We start from the raw sequence: 25887 nt of genomic DNA on the forward strand, positions 1-25887 counted from the left end.
ACAAGTTTTTTAATGGGAACAATCCCAAATTTTGGCAACCAGAATGGGCAAGTGGGGGAGGACAGAGAAGGCAGTATATATATGCCTCACCTCACCTCTCCTCTGCATACCCATCCAGTGGCTGACCATGTAGTGAGTGCTCCCCGGTAGGGCCCCATAAAATGCCCCTACCTTTCTCTCTCTGCACCAGCCTGTGGGAGTGGAAAGCAGCAAAAGGACCAACATGTACTGCGCCCCACAGACAGTTGTAAGAGATGCTGCTGTCCTCTTGTGCACAAGAAATCTCTGACTTGCTGTGGCACAATGCCGGTCAGTGCTTCCCTTTTGGCAATATGGCTCTGCATCTCTCCAGTGTAGGCCTGTGCATTATAGTCTGGCCAACTGAGCACTAAGGCCAAGTGTACCCTAGCTTTTCTTCAGCAGATGAGAAGAAATGGAAATGCTAGGATAAAGACATTTTAATAAATTACATGAAAAAAATATTGGCTAAGGCTGGCTTAATTATCAAGCTAGAAATATTATGCATTCTTAGATTTTTTTCTGGTCACTTAAAAGAAGAAGTGCCATTGAAATGATGCGACTACCTGCCTGGGTATTGCTCTAACACATAGCTAGTACTTATGGGAAAGTATCTGAGCCTTAAAGAACTCACTTGTCCATCCAGCCACAGGGCGGTTTTAATGTTCTAGCAAAGCATAAGCAGTTTCTAACCCTGTGGACGGATGGGGGTTTGGGAAGGGTTATATCTGGTGGGGAGGGAGAATAGTAACTCATAATAAAAGTATTGATTAAAAACTGCATGCTCCCATTAGAGTTAACCCAAATTTATGAGCCTTGCTTCAGAGAGGTAAGTGTCTCTGGTATATATTCTGTCAGGGCTGGTTGGAGCAAGTGACATTTTTACATTCAGACACATGGGTCCCACTCCAGGAAAAACATTGGTGGGAGGGGGAGCCTTAATAAACCTATTGCCCATGTTCTAAAATAATGTATGTCAATTGGAATTAAAATCCAAGCAATGTGGATCACAAATTACTTAAACATAAATTAGTCAGCATCCCCAGTGACAATTTCGTTTTCATTTTGTTCATAGCTATGTCAATCTACATACAAATTAGAATTACATTGAATATTAAATACAGTTCAGGAATGAATGAAGTCCATAGAAGTGGAGTCAACAAATATGAATCCAAGGGTCATAAAGCCTTTTAAATTTTACACAGTATTATAGAATGATCCATTCTCCTTCTTTAAATTCTGTCAACAGTATGGGTCCTGATTTTTAAAACTGTGTACATGCAGTTGTGAACCTGACTTGCAAAGGTAATTATCTTAACTACACGTGCTAATCAGATATACATCTAACTGCACATTAATACATGCAAATGTGAGTGCATGGGCAAGTCAGGTGTGCAGTTTTAAAAATCAGGCCTTCACCATTTAGAGTCTAAGTGGACTTTTAGCCAATCTGCTGAGAATAACCAGCTGATATATGTACTAGTGCTGGATGAAACTCAATTTCATTTTGACATTTAGAAATTTTGTTTTGACATTGTATTTTATGGGTTCTCATTTTTATATTATTTCATAATATGCCAGTAATAGTAGCACACTTTCATCACATTGTTTCATTGCAACACAAACAGGAAACACTTTGATCTAGAAAACATGATAAAATGTTTGTCAGTACTAAGTAGCAGCTGTCCGTAGTGGTTTTAAAAATAAAATAAAAATAGAATATTTCAACTATTATATGACATGTTAGTATTAGCGCATAATATGCACTACTACAAACTGATGTTTTGAAACAATGTAAAAATATTTTTAAAAATCTGAAATTTCATTTCAGAATTTCCTGAAATGCAAGTTTTCCAGAATGAAAATGTTTCCCATGGGAATGTTTCAATTTTGATGAAAATGATATTTTCTGTTAAAAAAAATTGATGAAAAGCTTCCAACTAGCTCTTTTAAGTTCAGATTCATAGTGCACAGACAGAATATCAATATTGTGTTTACACTTTATGAGTAACACAAATGCTCAGAGAACTTATATGAATTCTCAGAGACAGGAATGTTACTGGGTACATATTGTTAAAGTGTAAAATACATCTAAATTGAGGAGCAACCACTGCGAACCAGTAGACCTTTGTTTTTTAAATATGAGAAAATGTGCATTTTACCATATTGGTTCTAGGGGGAAAAAAATAAAACAAAAAACAAAGGACCATTTACAGTACAGGGCTCCAGATGTGTATTTGAACAACATTGTGGATGATTTGAGTTTTATCCTCTTATCTTCATTGTCACTTCTGAATTAGTTCTTTTCTCTCTCCCAACAACAATCCAACACTCACCAGCACTCACAAAGGCCCAACACTCACCAGCATCCATCAATCTTGCCTTCATACACAATTTTGTCTGGGGTTCTTTTCTTCTTTCTCCTATTTCCCTTTATCCACCCTGCCTTGGTCCGGCTTTCCTTACAGGAACCTCCAGCACATATAGCCTCTTTTCTGGCATTGTCAGTTCTAATTCATTCTAAAAAGCATTTCATAGGATAGTGTGTGGCTGCATTGTCATGCAGTTTTCATGCTGTAGTTTCAAGTCATTACTTAGTAGTGATGTCAGTAGCTCAGAACTAACAAAGAAACCATGTCATATATTGTCCATTTACACAATATAAAAATTAACAATTACACTGGGGAAAAAAACTGCTTGAAGTTAAACTTCATCCGTGTACAGGTGGATAACATTTACTGGGAGGTATAGAGTGCTAAAAAGCTGAAATAAGCTTAAAACAATAAGTTTAAAACTTTGCTTATAACTGTTCGGTACTGATGTAAAGATTACCCTGAGTGGGTCATCTGCAAGGACCAAACACAGGACTTCTGGATGTAAAAATGTGAGCATGCATGACCTAAAGGAGCAGGTCCATTAGCTTAGTCACAATAGTGTACTCAAGCCTGTGTAATCCAGCCATTAGAGAAGGACAAATGTACACTTGACCCATGAGAGTAGCTTTATATGTCTGCTTCCTCTGCCACTTTAATGAACTTGGTCATTTTTTTCAAACACTAGAGGCTCATGCTTTTAGTTCAAGAAGTCCCAGGTGCAACTCTAGCAGATGATTCAACCAAGGATAGCATTGCAATTGGTGGCCTTTACAAGGATATGCAATGATGTGAATCTCTGATGCTCAGGACAATCTTCCCTGGCCAGGGGAGTATGTAACACACTAGTGAGGTGCATCTTTGTTCCCCTCCAGTGTCTGAACTTTGTTTAATCCACAGTAACCCAGTATATGGCTTTATCCCCCACTAATGCCTGGACCATATTAAGAGTTTCACAAGTCTCCTAATGGACCTAGTCCTTTAGCTCAAGCAGCAGAGGTTCATGCTTTTAAATTCAGAATTCGCATGGTTCAGTCCCCACTGACAAACGAGCCAGGGGTATCATTACTCTAGTATGAAATGTGAAAGTAGCATCAGAAAAAATCCATAAGAAATGATGTCAGAAAAGTTTAATCATAAAAGTCTTAGCCCGCACTTTTGGGAACCAAAAATTGTTTTTGAAATGAAACGGTTAAGCTGAGTAGAAATGAGAAGAGAATCTGAAATGTGCTAGGTATATGAAGGAGCAAGGGAAGAGCAGAAAGACATCTAAGAAAAAGTGAAGGTCAAGAGATTAAGACTGGGCAAGTATTTTTAAATCATGTGATATTAACTTACACATCCCATATAGACATCATTAAGGGACATAGCATTAGGGCATTTTGGACTTTGTAACAAGAACAAAGGAATTTTGGGGTTCTTTGCGTTGTCCCTGTGTTTTGTTTTATTGGGAGGAGAGGTCCTACACCCAGAGCACAGCTTGACTAGCCAGCATGGGTGCTGGTGGTTATGAGCTCCTCCCTAGTCTCTTATACAGCAGCAGAGCCACTCAGGCCTTCAGTGCTGCAGTCACCTTCTGGGGAGGAATGGACAGTACTTCCAAGTAACTGTGGGTCCACTGGCCCCATCCCTGCTCCTCACCAGTCTCAAATTCTCCTGGATGGCACTTTACACTGAGGTCAACACTCCCATTGACTTGATGGGGTTTGGATCAGGACCATAATCCTAAGGGAGTCTGTAAAGTAATGTGCTTGTTTTCCTTGTTGTTCCTATTTTTGTTTCTCCTGTTTAATTAAAGACAATCAGAATGGGTAATACAGGCAATACTCTCTTTATGACACCATCTTCAAGAGCCAAGCTCTCTAGTGCTATAATTGCCATCATTAGAACCACAACCCTTTATTATGCGGAGCATAATGTAGTGGGAGCAAATACATAGTTCTACATACAGCCAGAAAGTTCTCAGACCCTAACATATGGGTATCTTTTACTTCATTCTCCATAACCATGAAATAAGTGTTTGGGATGTCTTAAATGACCTTTGGAGCACAAAACATCTTCTTTAAACACTATGTTTTCTCATTTATTTGGTTTCAGAGTAGCAGCCATGTTAGTCTGTATCCCCAAAAAGAAAAGGAGTACTTGTGGCACCTTAGAGACTAACCAATTTATTTGAGCATAAGCTTTCATTAGTTACAGCTCACTTCATTGGATGCATGCAGTGAAAAGTACAGTGAGGAGATTTTATATACACAGAGAACATGAATTAATGGGTGTTACCATATACACTATAACAAGAGTGATCAGGTAAGATGAACTATTACCAGCAGGAGAGCCTGGGGAGGGGGGAAACCTTTTGTAGTGATAATCAAGGTGGGCCATTTCCAGCAGTTGACAAGAACATGTGAGGAACAGTAAGGGGGGGGGAATAAACATGGGGAAATAGTTTTACTTTGTGTAATGACACATCCACTCCCAGACTTTATTCAAGCCTAATTTAATGGTGTCCAGTTTGCAAATTAATTCCAATTCAGCAGTCTCTCGTTGGAGTCTGTTTTTGAACTTTTTTTATTGAAGAATTGCCACTTTTAGGTCTGTAATCGAGTGACCAGAGAGATTGAAGTGTTCTCCGACTGGTTTTTGAATGTTACAATTCTTGACGTTTGATTTGTGTCCATTTATTCTTTTACGTAGAGACTGTCCAGTTTGGCCAATGTACATGGCAGAGGGGCATTGCTGGCATATATCACATTGGTAGATGTGCAGGTGAACGAGCCTCTGATAGTGTGGCTGATGTGATTAGGCCCTATGATGGTGTCCCCTGAATAGATATGTGGACACAGTTGGCAATGGGCTTTGTTGCAAGGATAGGTTCCTGGGTCAGTGTTTTTGTTGTGTGATGTGTGACTGCTGGTAAGTATTTGCTTCAAGTTGGGGGGCTGTCTGTAAGCAAGGACTGGCCTGTCTCCCAAGATCTGTGAGAGTTATGGGTCATCCTTCAGGATAGGTTGTAGATCCTTGATGACACTACAGTGCTAATAAGCAACGGTCACAACCACCACCCTATACCGGAAACCTACTGACCGCTATTCCTACCTACATGCCTCCAGCTTTCATCCAGACCACACCACGTGATCCATTGTCTACAGCCAAGCTCTACGATACAAATGCATTTTCTCCAACCCCTCAGACAGAGACAAACACCTACAAGATCTCTATCAAATGTTCTTACAACTACAATACCCACCTGCTGAAGTGAAGAAACAGATTGACAGAGCCAGAAGAGTACCCAGAAGTCACCTACTACAGGACAGGCCCAACAAAAAAAATAACAGAACGCCACTAGCCATCACCTGTAGCCCCCAACTAAAACCTCTCCAATGCATCATCAAGGATCTACAACCTATCCTGAAGGATGACCCATCACTCTCACAGATCTTGGGAGACAGGCCAGTCCTTGCTTACATACAGCCCCCCAACCTGAAGCAAATACTCACCAGCAACCATACACCACACACAAAAATCACTAACCCAGGAACCTGTCCTTGCAACAACCGTTGCCAACTGACTCTCTCAGATACCTTATATCAGGAAAAATAATGTAAGTCAAGGGATTTTTTTATGTTTAAAAATGTGTATTCTGACACTGATAAATACTAAGTTTTTTGAACATCACTTGTTTAATAGAACCATCCAATTTTGTTATAGTTTAAAGGGACTCACCATTCTTCAGATAAGTAGGAACCTCTATCAGAGACTGGATTAGTTCCAGTTTAACAGTTGCCTAATGGTTCAAGTAAACATCTAGCTTTTGGTCGGTGACAATAGTACTCCTAGGTTAATAATCTTCTGGCCTTGTTAAAGATCGGAAAGAACACCAAGGGGAGGCTGCACAAATAAATCTCACCTCTCTGGTACCAAATACATTCCAGAACACTGCAAACCCTCTGGCACCCTGTGACCAAGTGGGACTGTTCTTAATGTTTTCTTTGAATACTGTGTGGGTGCCTCAGTTTCCCCTATGCATTTCTTAAATACAGGGCTGTCCCTAGCCATTTGGGTGCCCTACGCAGCCCTTGCCCCGGCCCCAGCCGTGTCACTCGGGGAAGGGGGTTTGGAGGAAGGGGTTCCCCCCTGCACTATCGGCAGCGGCAGGAAGCGGAGCAGCCTAGCCCCAGCACGCTCTACTCCGCCAGCTCCCAGCCGCGGCGCTCCACTTCCTGCCGCCAGCGAGTTGAGGTGGGGGGGAACGTTCCCCAACCCCCCCCCTTGCGGCTGGGGCCGGGGCAAGGGAAGCAGAGCTGGCTGGAGCCACGTCGCTCTGCTTCCTGCTGCTGGCGAGTGCAGCGGGCATCCTTTCACCAACCTCCCCGCACTCACCGGCGGTGGGAAGCGGAGCCAAGTGGCTGGGCGCTGGAGGAGTGGAGTGGGCTGGGGCCGAGTTGCTCCGCTTCCCGCCATTGCCGGTGGGTGCGGGGTCTCTGGGGAAGAGGTGGAATGGGGGCGGGCTGGGGGCAGAGCGGGGGGGGGAGGGTAAGAGGTGAGGCGGAGGGAGTTGTCCAGGGCCACACACCCCTAGGGACGGCCCTGACCCTTGCAGTGGGCGCAGCCTGTAGGGGGGCCAGCCAAGGGATAGGGCTGGTCATCGGGGCTGGTGCTGCCGCGTATGCAGCACGCAGCTGCCTAGGGCACCATGAAATTTGGGGCAATTTGGTGCCCCAAATTTCATGCTGCCCTATGCAGCTGCGTATGCCTAAGGACAGCCATGCTTAAATATCTAGGTGGTGGGATAAGGGTGTGTGATTGTTGCAGAGCCCTAGAGAGCAGATGTGATGCTGTCTGCAGAGAGAATGGCCGACACCGTGTCTCCTGGCAACTGATGGCCTGGGCCCCTCCCCTGCAAGGTGCCAACTGAAGGTGTGGGAGAACAAGGAGATCAGGTGGCCTCCTTGACCAGGAAAGAAACAAAGGCCAGAGAAGGGGCTGGAGGGGGTTTCAGTTTGGAGCTCGCTGGGGAGATGGGGGGAGGCCGAGAACCTGGGTCTGGTCTCCCCACCCCCAAAGATGGACCTGACTGGGGGGTCCTGTTCTCTGTACCTACAAGCTCTGTTTTAGACTGTGTTCCTGTCATCTAATAAACCTTCTGTTTTACTGGCTGGCTGAGAGTCACGGTGTATCGCAGGAAGTGGGGGGTGCAAGACCCTTACTCCCCCACACTCTGTGACATACCCCTATCCCAGCAACGCGAAATAAACCCTAAGTATTTAAAAAACACTCAAAAATATACCATAGGAAACAACCACATACTGGCAGCAGGACAGATTGATTGACACAATAAGTCTTTTCTATCTCTGAATTACGTGAACCATTTATAATGCAAATTTTGAAGACATAGTGTTTATTTAGTCTAAACCTGATTGGAAATGTCAGTCATGGGATCACATGTTTAAACAAGTGTGATATCAGGGCCTGATCCAAAGCTCACTGCAGTCAATGTGTCTTCCATTCACTTCAGTGGGCTTTGGTTCAGGCCCTCAATCAAGTAATATTCAAACACAGACAAATCATCCTTGGAAATTTATTCTCCTTACTAAACAGCCTCTGTCAGTGGGAATCTGTTAAATTAATGCCACTTATCAAAATCACTTAATGAAGGACCACCTGACAGACAAGATCTTTTGAACAACTGAATATATATTTGTTAAAATACAATAACTTGAGCAATCAGCCATTATTCTTGATTTACCTCTGAACAATTCTTAGTTTTACCCTCCAATAGTATGTCTCCTTTCATACCAAAAGTTCCCCAACTGCTTTACAGACTTCTGTGTATATAGCTAGATAGCGATAACCACTGTAATGCATTCACCTTTGAGAAGAAACTTGACAGCTGTTTAGCTGCAAGTGAATGTCCTGAATTGTTGGGTAATGTAAGTAAAGAATGCTGAATCCAGTGGAAACTGCAGGGGAAATTATAAGCAGAGATGGGTGAAAATAGCATTCACAAATAATAATCTAAATAAAGCCTGTTAATCCACTTTGCCAGTATTCACAACCCTTTTATTCATAAACATGCAGGTAATCATGGTGTTATTTGCAAGAAAGTTTGTAAAGCACAAGAGCATCATGAAAAGTCTGAATAAATGTTTGACATCATTGGCCCCGGGAAGTGTTCCAATGGTCATTCTGAGAGATCTTTCTGAGCCGGAAGTGGAAGGAAGGAGGTTTTTCCTTTTAAAAAAGAGCACAACAGTTTTTAAAAATTATTTTTTTAAATGAGCAGTAGAAGCAAGAAGCTGAAGGAGTTAGTAAGGGTAATGTGCAATCATGACCACCTCGATTATTGGTTGAGGGATAAGCCTGGTTGCACTTCAAAGCCAGGTATGTACCTGTGTCACTGAGTGTATGCATAGTCAGATGCATCTAAACAGTAAAAAGCTGGGGTGATGATTGTCCTGGAACAAGTGTCCTCTAGTTCTATCAGGGAACCAGAACAGAGATCTGGCCTTAATGCAAGTGGTAATACACTATTTGTATGATTAAACCCCACCAAATGTGACAAACAGGACCTAATTTTTAGAGGTCGCAAGTACCCACAATTCTAAGCGAAATCAGCAGCAGTTACAGGTGCTCAGCACCTCTGAAAAATCAGGTCCTTGTAAAGCCCACATTGAGAGGCCTGCTAACTGTAGTGAATAGTTGGGCATAGCGTGACATAAAATGGAGACCCACAGATTCAACAGGTACTCAGCAGACATTTGAAATAGCATGTATATGTGATGGGGAAATATACTGCAGCTTCCCAAACCCTGATGTCCATAGTTCTGGCTCAGATAAGTAAATGAGCCAGACACAGAGTTAGCCACAACATTTTCAACTAGGACCACACATTCATATGCAGGTGCTTTTACTTTTTGTAACTGTGACAAGTCATGGCCAGTAAAGTCAGCCAGTAAATCTGATGCAGCTTTGCTCTCTTTTTCAGTGAGCCAGGAACCCAGCTGTTTTTAAGTTTGTGATAGACAAATATAATGTTCTTTCTTAAACAACAGCTGACACTGCTTACCTCCTGAGATATGGCAGGATCACAGCATACTGTTGTGTGGCTCCAGGCCTGATATATATATCATAACTATTCACCCTTTATGTAATCAAAGTATTTGTAACTTTGGACTGGGGGGTTGCCAGAGTGAGGATTTCAGGATTTGACCCTGTGAGCGGTTAATTAACGTATATGTATTTTAAAAAAAAATTAACTGATACTTTCCAAAATTCAGTTTCATTGTCCATAGTGCATTTATCTTTTGGACAAGATATCATTGTTATCATAATAAAAATATTAAAAACTCATAACTCTTAGCATTTACAAAACAGCCATTCATACACATACACCTCTGCATTTATACTGTCACTCAAACATAACTGTATTATTTATCTGAGTACAATCAAATCACTGTAAGATAGATCTCTCTGCCAATCTGTTGAGAGAATTATGCTTTCCTATTAAAAGATTTACCATATACGTAGTCCCACCATTTAATAACACTTACCCTAAAAATAATCAACAAAATATTTAATCCATGTCTAAATGTCATTGTGAATGTCAGAGATGAAGCCTTTGAACAATAAAACCACAATCCTATCTTATGTACCTAAAATCTCAGGCAAGGCTGAAAACGTTGAGAAAACATAACATAGGCGTACATTTTTCACCTTCCCATACGTCCTCCAGCACATTTTATATCATCTCTCAGAACAGTAAAATCAAGAGTTCACAGTTATGCTTGTTGTGAATATGGTTTATAGTATATAAAAAGGGAAAAGAGACCTTTTAAAATAAGTTTAAAGGAACGAAAATTGTGTGAACACAGCCATGGACAATCAGTTTCAGCTGTACGTATCCAGCAGCCTAGCATGAACAATTGCCATTCTGGGAAGTTGCCAGGTAACTGATCTAATGGTATAAGAAACCAGTAACACAGAAAACATGCACATCGTGACAAACATCCACTGACAAAAATGGTGATTTAATCCTGTAAAGCGCATGATTATGTATTATTTATATCTCTGTTCACACACACACCTCTGAAGCCAGGCTCATCACCGGGTATCAGAGCACTTGATTTAGTGTGGGCAGAGATATTTGTTTATGAACTGGGGTTTGTTTGTTTTTTAGGGTGAAATTTGATCCCTAACTGATTGAAAAGATACTATCCCTAGATTACAATGCTGTCAGAGGATAACCACCTCCCACTGTCATCTAAATGCCAAGGCAAAGCCCAGGAATTGATGGGAGCAAACACTGAGACAGGGCTGAGGTGTTTGTTTTCAACTTCTAATGTAACATTTTATTTTTCTATGCAACCTTCCAGCTCAACATCTCAGAGTGCTTTCTAAGTATCAATGAATTAAGCCTTGCAACTCCTCTTGGGAAAGGTTGGAGTATCCACATTTTGCAGATGGCAAACAGACAGGAAGAGGTTAAGTGATTTGTCTTCAGCCACAGAGCAATTTACTGAGATCCAGGAGAAGTCAGGTCCATTCCTAACACCTACTATTGTGTTTTAACCACTAGCCAATACTTCATAGAAGACAGTTTATTAGTGCACTGACTTTCTACTATTCCAAAAAATTTACGTTAATCTTGCTGCTGATAGACATTGGTGAGCTAAAGTGACAGTGGTTCGCTTTCCCATGATTAAAGAACTGCATTGTAATGGACTTACAGAATATTCATCAACATATCTATGTATGCTTGTGCACTCTTAAAAAGCTTACTGTATTTGTATTAATAAGAGAGTTCCTGGCTGAATCCTTAAAAAAAAATCTTATCACAAAATAAAACTTTAACTGTGCTAATATCTTCTGTGGTGAAAGTAGTTTAGTTGACGCCAATCAATAAGCTTGTGAAAGGGTTAAATGGGCCATGTTTCTTACTCATATTAAAAACCTTTGAGTACAAAGCTAGATAGAGAAGTAGATCCAAGCTGCAGGATTGGTTTCTCCTCCCCTCCTTTTAATTGCCCTTAACATCAAAGAATATTTCATTCCAACTTAGGAACTGGATACAATTAACTTAGGCTTGAATAGAGACTGGGAGTGGATGGGTCATCCCCCCTCTCCCCCACTCTCCTGCTGGTAATAGCTCACCTTACCTGATCACTCTCATTGCAGTGTGTATGGTAATACCCATTGTTTCATGTTCTCTGCGTATATAAGTCTCACCACTGTATTTTCCACTGAATGCATCCGATGAAGTGAGCTGTAGCTCATGAAAGCTTATGCTCAAATAAATTTGTTAGTCTCTAAGGTGCCACAAAAACTCCTTTTCTTTTTATAAAAGCTAAGGTTCTTAAAGTCAAAATAGCCTCTTACTTTTATAATTAGTGGTACAGATAGCTGGAGTCAATGGAAAATGTCTATTATCCCCTGTAAGTTCACAGTAATTTATTTTCCTATATAGTGATGTCTCACCTATCCTCTGTCCTTCAGTGACTGCTAATATAAAAGCTTGCTCTGTTCTGTTTGACAGCTAAAGGGTGAGATGTAGGGAAGGGGAGGAGAACATTCTGAATTGAGCATTGGTTTAAGGGGAGACATTAGGCAGATCGAGAAGGTCAGTACCATTTGCTGCACAATAACTGTGGTGAATTAATGGACAGTCCAGTAGCAGAGCTCCAAACATTAGTTGGGAAAAAAGAGTAAAAAAAGATTTTATTTTAAGGCCTTTTTAAAATCTAAATATAGAAGTAATTCAGGATACTGTACTGCACTGGGCAGGGAATAAGGATGGAATTTTCACCAGTATTCAGCATTGGCCTGACTCAGTCCCCATTAAAGTCAATGGGAGTTTTACCATTGACTTCAATGGGAACAGAGCTAGACCAATGCATATATTATCTGGGGAGGCTTTGGAATCCCTGTGTCACTAATCTACAGGACCCCTGCTCTGGCCCCAGCTTTGGAACAGTCTCTGGGAGGACCCCCTTCAGTGAGGCAGACCCCCTAGGGCTCTCAATCTTCCTCCAGGGCAAGCCACATGGGTTCACCACCTCCTTAGGCTGGACCTCTGGTCTTTCAGCAACCCTGCTTTACATTATGAGCTCCATTCAGTGAGTCCCACTGAGGCAGACTTCTGAGGGAGACTTGTACAATCCTAGGGAGCAATGTGCTTCCTCCATCAGCATCTGCAATGATCATCAGCCCATGCTATAGAACAGAAAACATTAATAGCTAGCTGGAAAACATCATAGGAAGTCCTTGGTTACCATAGAGAAAAGAAAGTTTACAGCATAGTCCATCCTGGTCAGCACAGAGCCCAAAGCTCTGTCACTCTTGACCTCTGCCCTGGTTCAGGTGCGTGCCTATCTCAACTACTTCCTGCAGCCAACACTTAACCTGTTCTCCAGCTGGGCAAACACTGCTTGGCTTCCTGCACAGAAGTGAGCCATCCATGGTCACTGGTTGGTAGGCACCAAAGTCCCGATGATTGTATTTGCCATTGTCTTCTCAAAAGTTCCATTGATATGGGGCCCAAGCTCCACACAGCTAGGCTCCATTCACAGGTGAACTTCTGGGCCTCTGCAGAGAACAAACACCACTTTCTACTCCCTAGGTAACACTGCAGCATGTAAGGGAAACTGAGGCACATCTAGTATTCATTAAAAATGTTACAAAAGTTCCCACTTTGTCCCACCCTGTCACTGGAATTTTTTAAGAACAGGTTAGACAAACATCTGTCGGGGATGGTCTAGGTATACTCGGTCCTGCTTCAGCATGGAGTGATTGACTAGGTGACGTCTTGCAGTCCTCTCCAGCCCTAGTTTTCAATAATTCTGTGTTTTATATATTTGACTATCGTGAGATAATATGCAGACTTGTATGGATTAATTTGAAAATAGCCTCTTTCACATAGGTCCACAAAGAAATATTCTTTAAAAAGCAGAAAAAGTTAGGGGCCCAGTAAAACTATAGAAAATAAGGAACTGTATAGTTTCCTAGGGGATCTTAAAGTATGTTAATTTAATTTTCAAAGTTCCAGTAGCAGCTTCGTAATAAACAAACATCTTTTATTAAATCCTCCTTTTAAGACAAAAAAGGCTTCTAACTTAAATCTATCAGTTCTGTCTCTGTCTGGGTTGCACTTCTAGCCCAAACTAGTGGACTCTTAGGACTGGAGTAAGCTCTTAAAACTAAAACAAACTCCGTATCTAAGCAAAACTTCTAGGTTGGAGTTAAGTTTTTCAGTTATATTAAACCCTAAGTTGGAATGAATTAGGCCCTATGATGGTGTCCCCTGAATAGATACGTGGACCCAGTTGGCAATGGGCTTTGTTGCAAGGATAGGTTCCTGGGTTAGTGGTTCTGTTGTGTGGTGTGTGGTTGCTTGTGAGTATTTGCTTCAGGTTGGGGGGCTGTCCGTAAGCAAGGACTGGCCTGTCTCCCAAGATCTGTGAGAGTGATGGGTCATCCTTCAGGATAGGTTGTAGATCCTTGATGATGTGTTGGAGAGGTTTTAGTTGAGGGCTGAAGGTGATGGCTAGTGGCGTTCTGTTATTTTCTTTGTTGGGCCTGTCCTGTAGTAGGTGACTTCTGGGTACTCTTCTGGCTCTGTCAATCTGTTTCTTCATTTCAGCAGGTGGGTATTGTAGTTGTAAGAACGCTTGATAGAGATCTTGTAGGTGTTTGTCTCTGTCACACAACAGAGCCACTAACCCAGGAACCTATCCTTGCAACAAAGCACGTTGCCAACTGTGTCCACGTATCTATTCGGGGACACCATCATAGGGCCTAATCACATCAGCCCAATATCAGAGGCTTGTTCACCTGTACATCTACCAATGTGATATATGCCATCATGTGCCAGCAATGCCCCTCTGCCATGTACATTGGTCAAACTGGATAGTCTCTACGTAAAAGAATAAATGGACACAAATCAGATGTCAAGAATTATAACATTCAAAAACCAGTTGGAGGAGAACACTTCAATCTCTCTGGTCACTCGATTACAGACCTAAAAGTGGCAATACTTCAACAAAAAAACTTCAAAAACAGACTCCAACGAGAGACTGCTGAATTGGAATTAATTTGCAAACTGGATACAATTAACTTAAGCTTGAATAGAGACTGGGAGTGGATGGGTCATTACACAAAGTAAAACTATTTCCCCATGTTTATTTCCCCCCCCCCCATCCACTGTTCCTCACATGTTCTTGTCAACTGCTGGAAATGGCCCCCATTATTATCACTACAAAAAGGTTCCCCACCCCCACCCCCACCCCGCCCGCTCTCCTGCTGGTAATAGCTCACTTTACCTGATCACTCTTGTTACAGTGTGTATGGTAACACTCATTGTTTCATGTTCTCTGTGTATATAAATCTCCCCACTGTATTTTCCACTGAATGCATCCGATGAAGTGAGCTGTAGCTCACAAAAGCTTATGCTCAAATAAATTTGTTAGTCTCTAAGGTGCCACAAGTACTCCTTTTCTTTTTGGAAATACAGACCAACACGGCTGCTACTCTGAAACTTAGCTTTTATAGGAATTGATGGAAATGGAATATTCAATATAAACATTATGTCAGTGGGGTCTCTGATTATTGTGTCATAAAACAGAGTAAGGGGTGATTTTAAACCTCCAACTTTTTACTATTGATGTTGACTCATAGGTTGAAAATTTTTGACATTCGACATTAGCATTGGTCCTTAAGCTATAAAACACAAGGATATGTTCCATTCTGTGCAAGGTCCAGTGTAGTTTCAGAGCTAGATATTGACCTCTGATAAGGCTGCTTTGTACCACTCTGGCACCACAAAGCAGCCTTAAAGCTTCCCAGAGGACAGCTTGCAAGTCCCATGGCAAGGGGTATGCCCAGATTTCTTAGAGACAACATAGCCCCCACTGTCATTTGCTAGGAACACTGAATACTGAAGCCTAATTAAATGCTTCATTATTTCATTTTTTATTCATATTCCTAATACAATACAAAGATTTTACTTTAACACTCCATGCGTATCTCAAGTTTCAAAAGTCCTTAGAAGCTTTTTCATGTTGTGGTTATAACTAGAGGCTATTAAGACAGTATGCCTGAAATCTAGAGGTTTGATATAAGACTCTTGAGTTCCTAGAAGGACGATTCCTATTTCTTTGTCTGTCATGGTGACTTAAATAAAAACTCAGAATACAGATTTATAAATGCAACAATTTTCTCGGTGTTTCAAAAAGTAGTAAAGATGTTACAAAATTAATAAAGTTACATCTGACATACATATCACAGTAACAGGTATTTCAGAATGCCAAATTGAATCTATAGAAAATAATATATTGCAAAGACTTATGCTCTTGGTGGTTAAACCCAGGAAGAAAATCTGATGCTTTTCTTATGCTTTAAGATTCCTCTCCACTTTGGATTTTTTTTAATTTTATTTTTACCTTCTTCTTCCTGTTCCAAAACAGTTTATACAAGCTCTGGAAACATTTTTACATAGTCAAAATACCTGCCAGGGACTTGTATATTTAAAACAAACAAACCAGAACCAACCTACTACTACTGCTGGGTTAAATATCTGACCTAATTACCCACAAGTAACTATCACAGGTTTAAAGCTGAATAAATGCCTTGGCAATGACTGACACAGTTAAACCAAGTATGGTCTTCTAAGCATTTAGAGCCAGTGCCAGAGATAAAGAAGGAAAAACAAAGATGAGATCAAAGGCGAAGAGCCAGACCATTTTCTTTATCATGTGGTGGACTCTCTCAAAAAAGTTTAGTTCTTGCTCACAACCCACTCTCAACCAATACTAATAGTATGTGCTGTGGATAGATCAGCATAGCCATTTGCCATGTAGATAGTGGTGTTCAAATAAAACCAGCAGCAGATGAGGGATTCGCTATAATTATGCAGAGAGAAAACACTCTGTGGGTTCAGTGCTCAAGTTATTACACTGACTTCCCACCCTAACTCATTCTGAGTCACTCTCAATCTCTCCCCAGAGTGGGAGTTTATTTTGCTGAAATATGACAGGAAGAGTTAAACTCGTTTTCAGTGCTTCTAGGTCTAAGATTTTTAATTCTTGTTCCATCACTACAGAGTTTGGTATTTTACGTGGAGGAGGAGCAGGGAGAGAAGATAAAAGGGAAGCAAGGTCTTTGCTGATCTGAGAAAATGAATGATATAATAGAGACCAGTAGAGATGCCACGCAGTCCTTTGGGAGGTGTTTTACTGTAGAGTTTTCCAGTAATGCTGGAAGCAACAAGCAACAGTGGCAGTAGAGGTCACAGAAACCACATGCTCTTTTAACTGACCTGTGTTTCAAAACCAGCTGTCTAACAAAGTGGAAGCGATAGAAGAGGCTGCGATCACTAACTGCCTTTCATGGTTATACCTAATTCATTAGATGGAAGAGCTTTTCCTCAGAAGCCTTTTGCAGCAAGCTGGGAGACGACATTACAGTGGAATACAGAACAGAGTATGAGCCACTGCAATGGTAAGATGAGGAGATCTTGTGATGAAGAAAAATGACAGTACACACAACAATGCTCTGATTGGCTGAGGCAGGCAACCTTGCTGAGAGCACAGAGTGATGCAGCCATAAAATTGTGCTGTTTCCTCACCCAAATTCCCCAACAGCTTCATTTTAATCCCCTTTTTCAAATGCTGATAGAGTCATTATGTGGCTGTGAGATAAGGCCATCTGTGACAGACGGAATCATCATTCAGTGCCCAGATAACAGAGTGAGAACTGCTGTAATGTTATGTAGAGCTGGCCCTAGCACCCACCAAGTGTGCAAAGGTCTTGTGCTTTTGAGACCCCTACATATACCTTTGGTTTTCCCCCCTCTTGAACTAACTACACACACACACACTCTCCCCTCCATGGTACCACCGAGACACATGCTCTGCTCCAACCCCCTACCAGCGACTGAAACTGACCCTCCGTGGCCTCTCAGGGTATGTCTACATCGGGGTTGGCAGCCTTTCAGAACTGGTGTGCCGAGTCTTCATTTATTCACTTTAATTTAAGGTTTCGCATGCCAGTAATACATTTTAATGTTTTTTAGAAGGTCTCTATGTCTATATATTATATAACTAAACTATTGTCGTATGTAAAGTAAACAAGGTTTTCAAAATGTTTAAGAAGCTTCATTTAAAATTAAATTAAAATGCCGATCTTACGCCACCAGCCTGCTCAGCCCACTGCCAGCCTGGGGTTCCATTCACCTAGGCTGGCAGCAGGCTGGGCGGGCCCGGCCTGTGGCCGGGACCCCGGCTGTCAAGGGGCCGGCAGCCAGAACCCCAGTCTGGCAGCGGGCTGAGTGGGGCTGACAGCCGGGACCCCAGACTGGCAGTGGGCTGGGGTCCCGGCTGTCAGCCCCGCTCAGCCCGCTACTGGTCTGGGATCCCCGCCCTGCCCACATAGAGTGGGTACCTACCTTCTCCCTGGTTCTAGCCCATTCTCTTCCTCTCTCTCTGCACTGAGCTGAGCAGTGCACTGAGCACAGGGCTGGGGGTGAAGGAGCAGGCTGGGGGTTGGGGTTCAGGGTCTGGCCAGGAGCTAGAATGAGGGATGGGGCTCAGGGTTGGGGCAGGAGGTTTGGGTGTGGAGTGCTTACCTGGGCAGCTTCCATTTGGTGCGAGGGGTGCAGGTGGGAATATGGCGGGGGGTGAAGATAGGGGGTGCAGGAGCTCCCATTTGGTGCTCAGGGTGGGGGTGGGAATGTGGGGGGTGCAAGAGTCAGGACATGGGGTGTGGTGGGGCTGGGTATGTGGGGGGGGTACTGGAGTCAGGGCTAGGGTCATGGGGGCATGCAGGGGTCAGGGCAGAGGGCTGGGAGTGTGTGTGTGGAGGTGCAGGGGTCAGAGCAGGGGGCTGGGAGTGTGTGGGGGGGTACAGGGGTCAGGGCAGGGGGCTGGGGTCATGGGGATGCTCTCAGCCCCCTGCCCAGAGCGGCTCATGGCAGGGGGCTGGAGGGGATATACCCTGATTCCACCCCCCTTCCCCAAGGCCCCATCCCCACCTTTTCTCTGCCTCCTCCCCAGAGCAGTGAGCACGCTGCGGCTCCGCTTCTTCCCCTCCCCCGCAAGGGCCATCAGCTGATCGGTGGCAGGGATGGAGAGAAGGGGCAGGAACGCAGCATGCTGGAGGAAGAGGTGGGGGAGGGGGAGCTTGCCTGCCCTGCAGCAGCAGCTGGCAGGATCAAGCTTCTTCACCCTGCCCCGGAGCGGGGCGGTGGGGGGGGGGGGGGGGAGAGGCGGAGAAGAGCGGGCTGAGATCGGCAGGATTTTTAATTGCACGCTGCTGCCTGCCGGGGTCCCGGCCTGGGTGTGGCAGCGGGCTGAGCGGGGCCGGCTGCTGGGACCCGACAGGCAGCAGCGTGCCATTAAAAATCGGCTCACGTGCCATCTTTGGCACGTGTGCCATAGGTTGCCGACCCCTGGTCTACATTGCACTTAGACACCAGTGGCTGGCCTTTGCCAACTGATTTGGGCTCAGGCTAAAGGGACTGCTTAATCACGGTGTAACTATTTGGGTGTGGGCTGCAGCCGAAGTTCTGGGACCTTCTTACCTCACAGGATCCTAGAGCCCAGGCTCAGGAGCAAAAGATTCTTTGTAAAAATGGGGGGACCACAATGTCCTCCCCCTCCAGAGCCCCACCCCTGCCCTGCCTCTTCCCTGAGGCCCTGTCCCCCAGCCAAGAAGGAATCCGGAGACAGGCCAGGGAGCCCAGGCTCCTTCACCTCCTTCAGCTGCCTGCACAGCTCTTACCCTGACCCAGCTCCAGCTTCCAGCCTGGCCTGGGGGCAGGGCTGACAGAAGAGCTGCAGCCGGGTCATGGTAAGAGCCATGCAGGCAGAGAGCCACAGACCCTCCATCTGCTCTGGGTGGGGACCCCAGGAGGTGAGGACACAGGCCGGGGCTGCTCTCTACTTCCGACCCTGGGCAGCTAGACGGTCCATGGCTCCCCATAGCTGCCCGAGCTCCCCGGATCCAATTCCAGCTTCTCACCTGGCCAGGGGGCGGGGCCTCAGGGGGAAGAGAAGGGGCAGAGGCTGGGCCCAACGCGGAAAGTGAACGGGCCTGGCCAGTCCATTTTAAAAAGTGGGAGGGCCTCAGCCTCTTGGCCCCGTGTTCCAGTGCCCCTGCCCAGGTTCCAGCCCAAGCCTGAACATCTACCCCACAATTAAACAGCCCTTTAGCCTGAGCCCTGCGAGCCCAAGTCAGCCAGCACAGACCAGCCACAGGTGTCTAGTTGCAGTGTAGACATATCCTCAGTGAGAAGTGCTTATCTCTCATAACTGATTGTTCAAGCCTCCACTTCCCTGTCGCTCTCCACCAAACAATATGGTTTACTGAATGCTGACCTTGGACACACAACTTAAGACACTACCCCACAAAGCCTAGGCTTGGCCAGAATGAGTTATGAGTACTGTGGAAAATCTTGAAGAGAGTACCAGGAAGGTGCACTATCCCAAGAAGTGAGGACAACAATAAAACCACATTCATGACATCCTTTAAAGAGTCTCACATCTCCTCCCACTCCTTTTTTCAAGTTCCAATCATCCAAGTAAATGAGGTGTGAAATAAGGTTCTGCCTAAACCATTACACAGTCACAAAGTCTCCCCTGCCAAAAAAATCTCCTCAGTCTTTGCAGTTTTGGAGTCAGACCCTGGTCCCCAATCCAGGCTGCTTTGCAAAACAACCATAAAATTTACTAAACCAACTACGTGGTGGTTTCCCCAGTGTGGTAGAACCAGCATACCTTGCCCTTTATCTCCCCTGAACCCTGGTCCAGACACAGGAGATTTGTCAGGGGAATAGCCAGAGCACTGCTATGCTGTGCCTAATTTCTGCAAGAGCAGTTCCATGTGCACTATTGCAGCCAAATTGAAGACAGAATACCCCTGAGGCTGCTCTGGGATGTACTACAGATAAGACAGCTCCTGGCTGACCTCAGGATTGTGGGGAGGGGACCAATAAAGGACAAATGCAAAGTAGTCCACTTAGGAGGAACAATCAGCTGCACACATGCAAAATGGGAAATGATTGCCTAGGAGGCACTATTGCAGAAAGGGATCTAGGGGTCATAGTGAATCACAAGGTAAATACGAATCAACAGTGTAACGATGTTGCAAAAAAAACCAAAACACATCATTCTGGGATATATTAGCAGGAGTGTTGTAAGCAAGATACGAGAAGTAATTCTTCCACTCTACTCTGTGCTGATTAGGCCTCAACTGGAGTATTGTGTCTAGTTCTGGGCACCACATTTCAGGAAAGATGTGGATAAATTGGATAAAGTCTAGAGAAAATTATTAAAGGTCTAGAAAACATGACCTATGAGGGAAGACTGAAAAAATTGGGTTTGTTTAGTCTGGACAAGAGAAGACTGATGGGGGACGTGATAACAGTTTTCTAGTACATAAAATGTTGTTACAAGGATGAGGGAGAAAAATTGTTCTTCTTAACCTCTGAGGAAAGGACAAGACGCAATGGGCTTAAATAGCAGCAAGGATGGTTTAGGTTGGGCATTAGGAAAGTCAGAAAGACCAAAGCCATAGAATCCTTCATTCTACCTCATGCCGTGTCAGACTTCAATGTGTATTATTCAGAGCAGAAGGAAAATACGAACTGATAGAATAAGTACTACTTTGCCCATATGTTCTAGCTGCCCATCCGTTTTCTCCAATGTTTAGAATAGAATTTGAAAACCATGTGCGTTAGTCCAGATCTGCATTTTAATGATCTGTGATAAATGATCCTTTAATTTACAAGAATGAAGACCATGCTGTGCTAGTCTATATCATATAAATAGCAGTATTTTATTTTAATACCATAGGCATCAATCAAATTGCAAATTGGCTTCTCACATGTGGACAACAGCCTTTAATGTCATGTTTCATTGAGCAAGAAACAGCTGCCTTTGTTTCCGAGTTTCTTAATTGTGTCAAGTCTTTGATTGGCTACTGTATGAATGCAAACTCACCTGAGACAGTGAGACAGGGTTAGCACTGTCCCAGAGATAAAGCAGGCAAACGTATTGGCGTTCACACTGTGATCTATCCTCCTCAGTATGTATTAGCTAATTACTCTTTATGATGTTCAATAGAAATGTGAAACTTTGCTCACCCTTGTGCCTCATTCAGTTTTTTCTGGAATTGCTTTTACCGTTTGGCCCTATCAGAGCTGGGTGCACAATAAAAAAATCTGCAAAGGTTGAATTTTTATTATATAGTTTGAATTTTATTTTATTTTTTTGGGAAAAAAACCCCACCCACTTTATTGAAGTGAGGCCACAAGAAGCATCAGATTGATGAAACGTATAGCAGGGCTTCAATTTTACAAATATATGGTCAGACGCTGCAGATAGATTTGACTGAGCACACTGTCAAATCTGCACAGCACCTATTGACTTCAACAGGGCTCCACACCGGCACACGCAATCCATTCCTTAATCCTCAGAGAACCATTTACAGGATTTAACCTTAAGGCCCCAATCCTGCTTCAGGAGCCACTAATGCAGAAATCCTGCGGAGAAGTCAAGTACCATTGTTTTAACAGGACTTCACAGAGGTCTGCACTAGTGGATCCACTGGAGTATTGGCGTCATAAGGAGCACAATGAACCAGTCTATTTTGTACCATTTCACCTAGCCCAGGATTTCCAGTAGTTTTTGTTTGTTTGTTTTTAGTCTTACTCTGATTTCTCAGGCTGTAAACCAGATTTTCATTGGCACCATACTGTGAAACTGATCAAGTTCATTAGGGTACTGCCAGAACCTTTTCTGATTTCAATTGCTGGGTGACATAAAATTACACAAGAAAAAGAGAATATACAGAAATGGCTCCTTATGAGTTGAAACAGAATTGTTCCAGTAGGAAAGAAAAATACTGAAGAGAATTATCTATCCCGTGGAGAATTTTCATTCTGTTCCAACAGTGCTTTCACTATTTTCCCAAACTTTCTGTAGTTTTATATTTCCATGTGTATTAAATCAGCATTTTCTCTATTATATCTCCAATGTTTGTTTCTCCCCCAACGTTTTGGTTTTCAGTTTTTTGGAATAATTATTTTAAAAATAAAGGCATAGGTGCTGTTCTTTCAGTTGTGTATTTACTGACTTTTTTTTATTAATTTCTCAAGAAATATCCTATTCTTGTTTGAATTTATAAATCAATTTTGTTTGACCATGTGCACGGCTTGTTTGTACTTCCCTCTTTGAACATTCAAGCAGTGGCATTTTACTAAACCGAGATACCATATCGCTTCTCTGACCAGTTGCAGCTAAGCAAGAGAGATCAATTTTTGAATATTCACATAGTTAAAAACTTCAAAAAACATTGTCAAATGTAAACACTGTTGTGACATTATGATTTAATTACTGATATTACACAAGCAGAGAGACACAACATTTATCAAATTCATTATGAATTATTTCCCAAGCTCCTGGCATGATTAGTATCATATATACTGATGAACTCATTTACTTGCTTTTTAGGCAAATTATAATAATGCCAATTTTCATTATTTATATACTAATTTCTCTGTGCTACTCTTCACACCTCCTGAAATATTACAGGTACAGTTGTCACCATTAAAGAAACCAGCCAACAGTTGCCATAGAGTTTCTAAAAGAACAGGAAACAAAAAACCTGTAGTAATTGTGTGGATTCTCTTGCTAAATGTTGACTTTTTCATTTATAACCATTATATTTATATGGGTGTTTGATACTGTACCCCTGGAGTTAGAGAGTCTCTAACAGTGAACTATCTTAGCTATGAAATTCCTGAGCTGGATAAACACAGCTGTGGGAATGCACATGAAGCTGTTCACTTTTGGATTTTGAATGTTCATTTAAACTGCCTCATATATATTGATCTGGAAACCCAGTAGCATGAAGACACAGCCACAGAAATGGATTTAAAGAATCAGGCCACAACTATATTAACTTTTCAATAATGGTTGAGGGGAAGCGGGGTAGGACTTTAAAGTATCCAGTGGTTCCAACGTGCAGTTTGCTGGCTGTAAACCAGACAACCACAAAGAAATTTAATGCTACTTTTATTTAACCCACCCTTTCCTGAACACAGGATTCAGCACAGCTGACGACCACTCTCCCGGAGCCAGAAGGAATGAGATTACAGGCAAATAATGCCTCAATCTGCATATGATTTAGGATGTTCTTCTCCTGCCCCTTAAGCCAACAGCCATTTCTTTGACAATAACTTAGGCCATAATCCTGCAAAAAAGGCACACATTTTTTTTTAAGCGTGTGAGTAGCCCCGTTGAAATCCATCTTAGCCATAACTGTTATGCTGTCACACTTACTTTAACAGTACAATGATCAGAAATACTTATTCTTGGCCTACATACATAACTTACTACCTTTAAACTAGAGCTCAGATAACGAGGGAAGGAAGATTTTTGCAAAATTTGACACTCGATTTTTCACGGATACATTGAAATTTCTGACCAGTTCTACTTTAAAGAGAAAACAAAAAAGCACCTGAGACCTCTCTGCTTTTCCCCCCTCCCTCTTCCCATCTTCCCCCTCCCTCCCCGAAGTCTCCTTCCCTGTTCTGCCTATTTGTGTATGTCTTTTTATTATTATTTTTGGTACCTTTCTCCTGACATGTTATACAGGAGAACTAATCCACGTTAAACAGCAGTTAGCATGGTTTCTTCCCCTATAGGGAGGAGAGCAGACTTCCACCCAGGAGAAGCCTTTGCTCCCTGCTGCAGCTTGTCTCTCCTACCTCTCTCTCACCAGAAGAGAGAGGTTAAGGGGGTTAAAGGTCACAGGCAGCACTTAATTGGCGTCAGGTCTGTCTAGTTAACCCAAAATAATCTCTTTTCAGCTCATAGAGAAATGGGTCTTTACCCTTCTAGGGCTGATATACCCATCTTCCACCTCTCTCTTACAGCTGTCTGGCCTGACTTTGTCACAGTACAATGGGGCCAAATTAAGGTTGCATGAGCAGTGTTCACTCTAGCATTTCCTAACTTGAGAGTGCTTGACTTTGCAATTTTTTAATCCTTAATTTTGTATTTTTTATAGTTTAGTTTATTGATGGAAGTAACTAACTATAAACATTTTGTTTGTGAATGTCCTTATTTTTTTAATAGAAAGAAAATCATATATTGTGCTATTTAAATATCAACCTATCTTCTGGGGCCTGTGCTCACACCTGTTGAGGGGTTCCACTGCTTTCCCCCAACTCTGGTATCAAGCACTGTCCTGCCCAACCTAATTCTTCCTGAAGCCTCCAACAGTCTCTGGTGCTTCAGCTCTTCACAGGAACCTGTGTGGCCGTGGCTTCTCTCCTGTGACTGAACTATTTATAGAGGTCCAGGTGTCTGTTGTGTTATCAGCTGATCATTTTAGTCCCACCCTCTCTGGCTGACAAGTAACCACCCAGTTACCAACCTGGTGAAATAAATATAATTAACTGGGGCTTGAACTTTTCCTCACCCATGATGGGGGTTTCATCCCATCGCACAGGTGTAATAGGTTTTCATACAGAGAAGTTATTTTCATATGCAGAATTGTACAGCAAATAAATGCCACCAGCCAGCACTCAGCTCTTCACTTCATACAGAGCAGAAGTAGGTTAAACAGATCAAAGGGAATATAGCTTTACCAAGGAAAAGTCAAGTCCTGTAATTGAGGCTTAAGAGGAGTTTAGGGATACCTGCTTGTGTTGAGAGACAGGAGTTTATAGAAAATAAACAAGAAATTTGATCGAACACTAGAAACCCACACACAAAATTTAAGTTGACGTTAAGGTTGCACTGTTATATTGAAGCTGAAGTGCACTTTTGGTGCACTTGTGAACTACATTTTGGTATTCCTGAACAGCTAGTGACGGACAATAGATCACAATTCACCACAGCAGAATTTGTGATTAAAAATGAAATATGATTTTGATTTTATTACTAGCAGCCTATATTACCCACAAGCAAATGTAGAGGCTGAGAGCTGTACAGATAGCCAAGAAAATCCTACAGTATGGAAGATTCATTCCTTGCTCTTGTGAACTACAGACCAATGTCAATAACAGCTACTAGATATAATCCAGTACAATTCCTGATGAAAAGACAATTCCAAATTACAGCCAACCTCTAGCTCCATATAAAAAATTAATTAAAATTTGCAAACACAGTAATCACTCTTTCCTTCTGCATGAAGACTCCTGTCACCAGTAGATAAATGTGCACAGACAAGCCACCGAAACCAAATATAGGCACAAGGTCCCTATTCCACAAACACACACAAGCCCATGCTTATGTGTGTTGCAGAATCAGGGCACAAATGACATTAACCTTCTTTGTAAGAGTAGCAATAATGGCCTATTGATACACATCTATAAGTGCTTAATTCTCCCTCATCCTTCTTTAGCTTCTGTCTGGAACAGGAAATTCAAACCAGACAGAAAGAATTGTGAGTTTAGATGGTTCAAGTGGCTAAGAGCTCTCGTTAAAACCTTGCTTCC

At 42.8% G+C, this 25887-nt stretch overlaps 1 protein-coding gene across 6 annotated transcripts in view; it reads left to right on the forward strand.

Moving 5' to 3' along the window:
- B3GALT1 (beta-1,3-galactosyltransferase 1) overlaps positions 1-25887 on the forward strand; it is a 393639-nt gene that overhangs the window by 254148 nt on the left and 113604 nt on the right. For 2 of the 6 annotated variants that reach the window (XR_012641446.1, XM_074967497.1), the window contains exon 4: positions 16791-16880. The exons of the other annotated variants lie outside the window; for them this stretch is intronic. The gene's annotated coding sequence lies outside the window, so the exon portion shown is untranslated. The remainder of the gene's footprint in view (positions 1-16790; positions 16881-25887) is intronic. 6 annotated transcript variants of the gene reach the window in all.

Source organism: Natator depressus, chromosome 11 (assembly GCF_965152275.1).
Source record: "Natator depressus isolate rNatDep1 chromosome 11, rNatDep2.hap1, whole genome shotgun sequence".
NCBI lineage: Eukaryota > Metazoa > Chordata > Testudines > Cheloniidae > Natator > Natator depressus.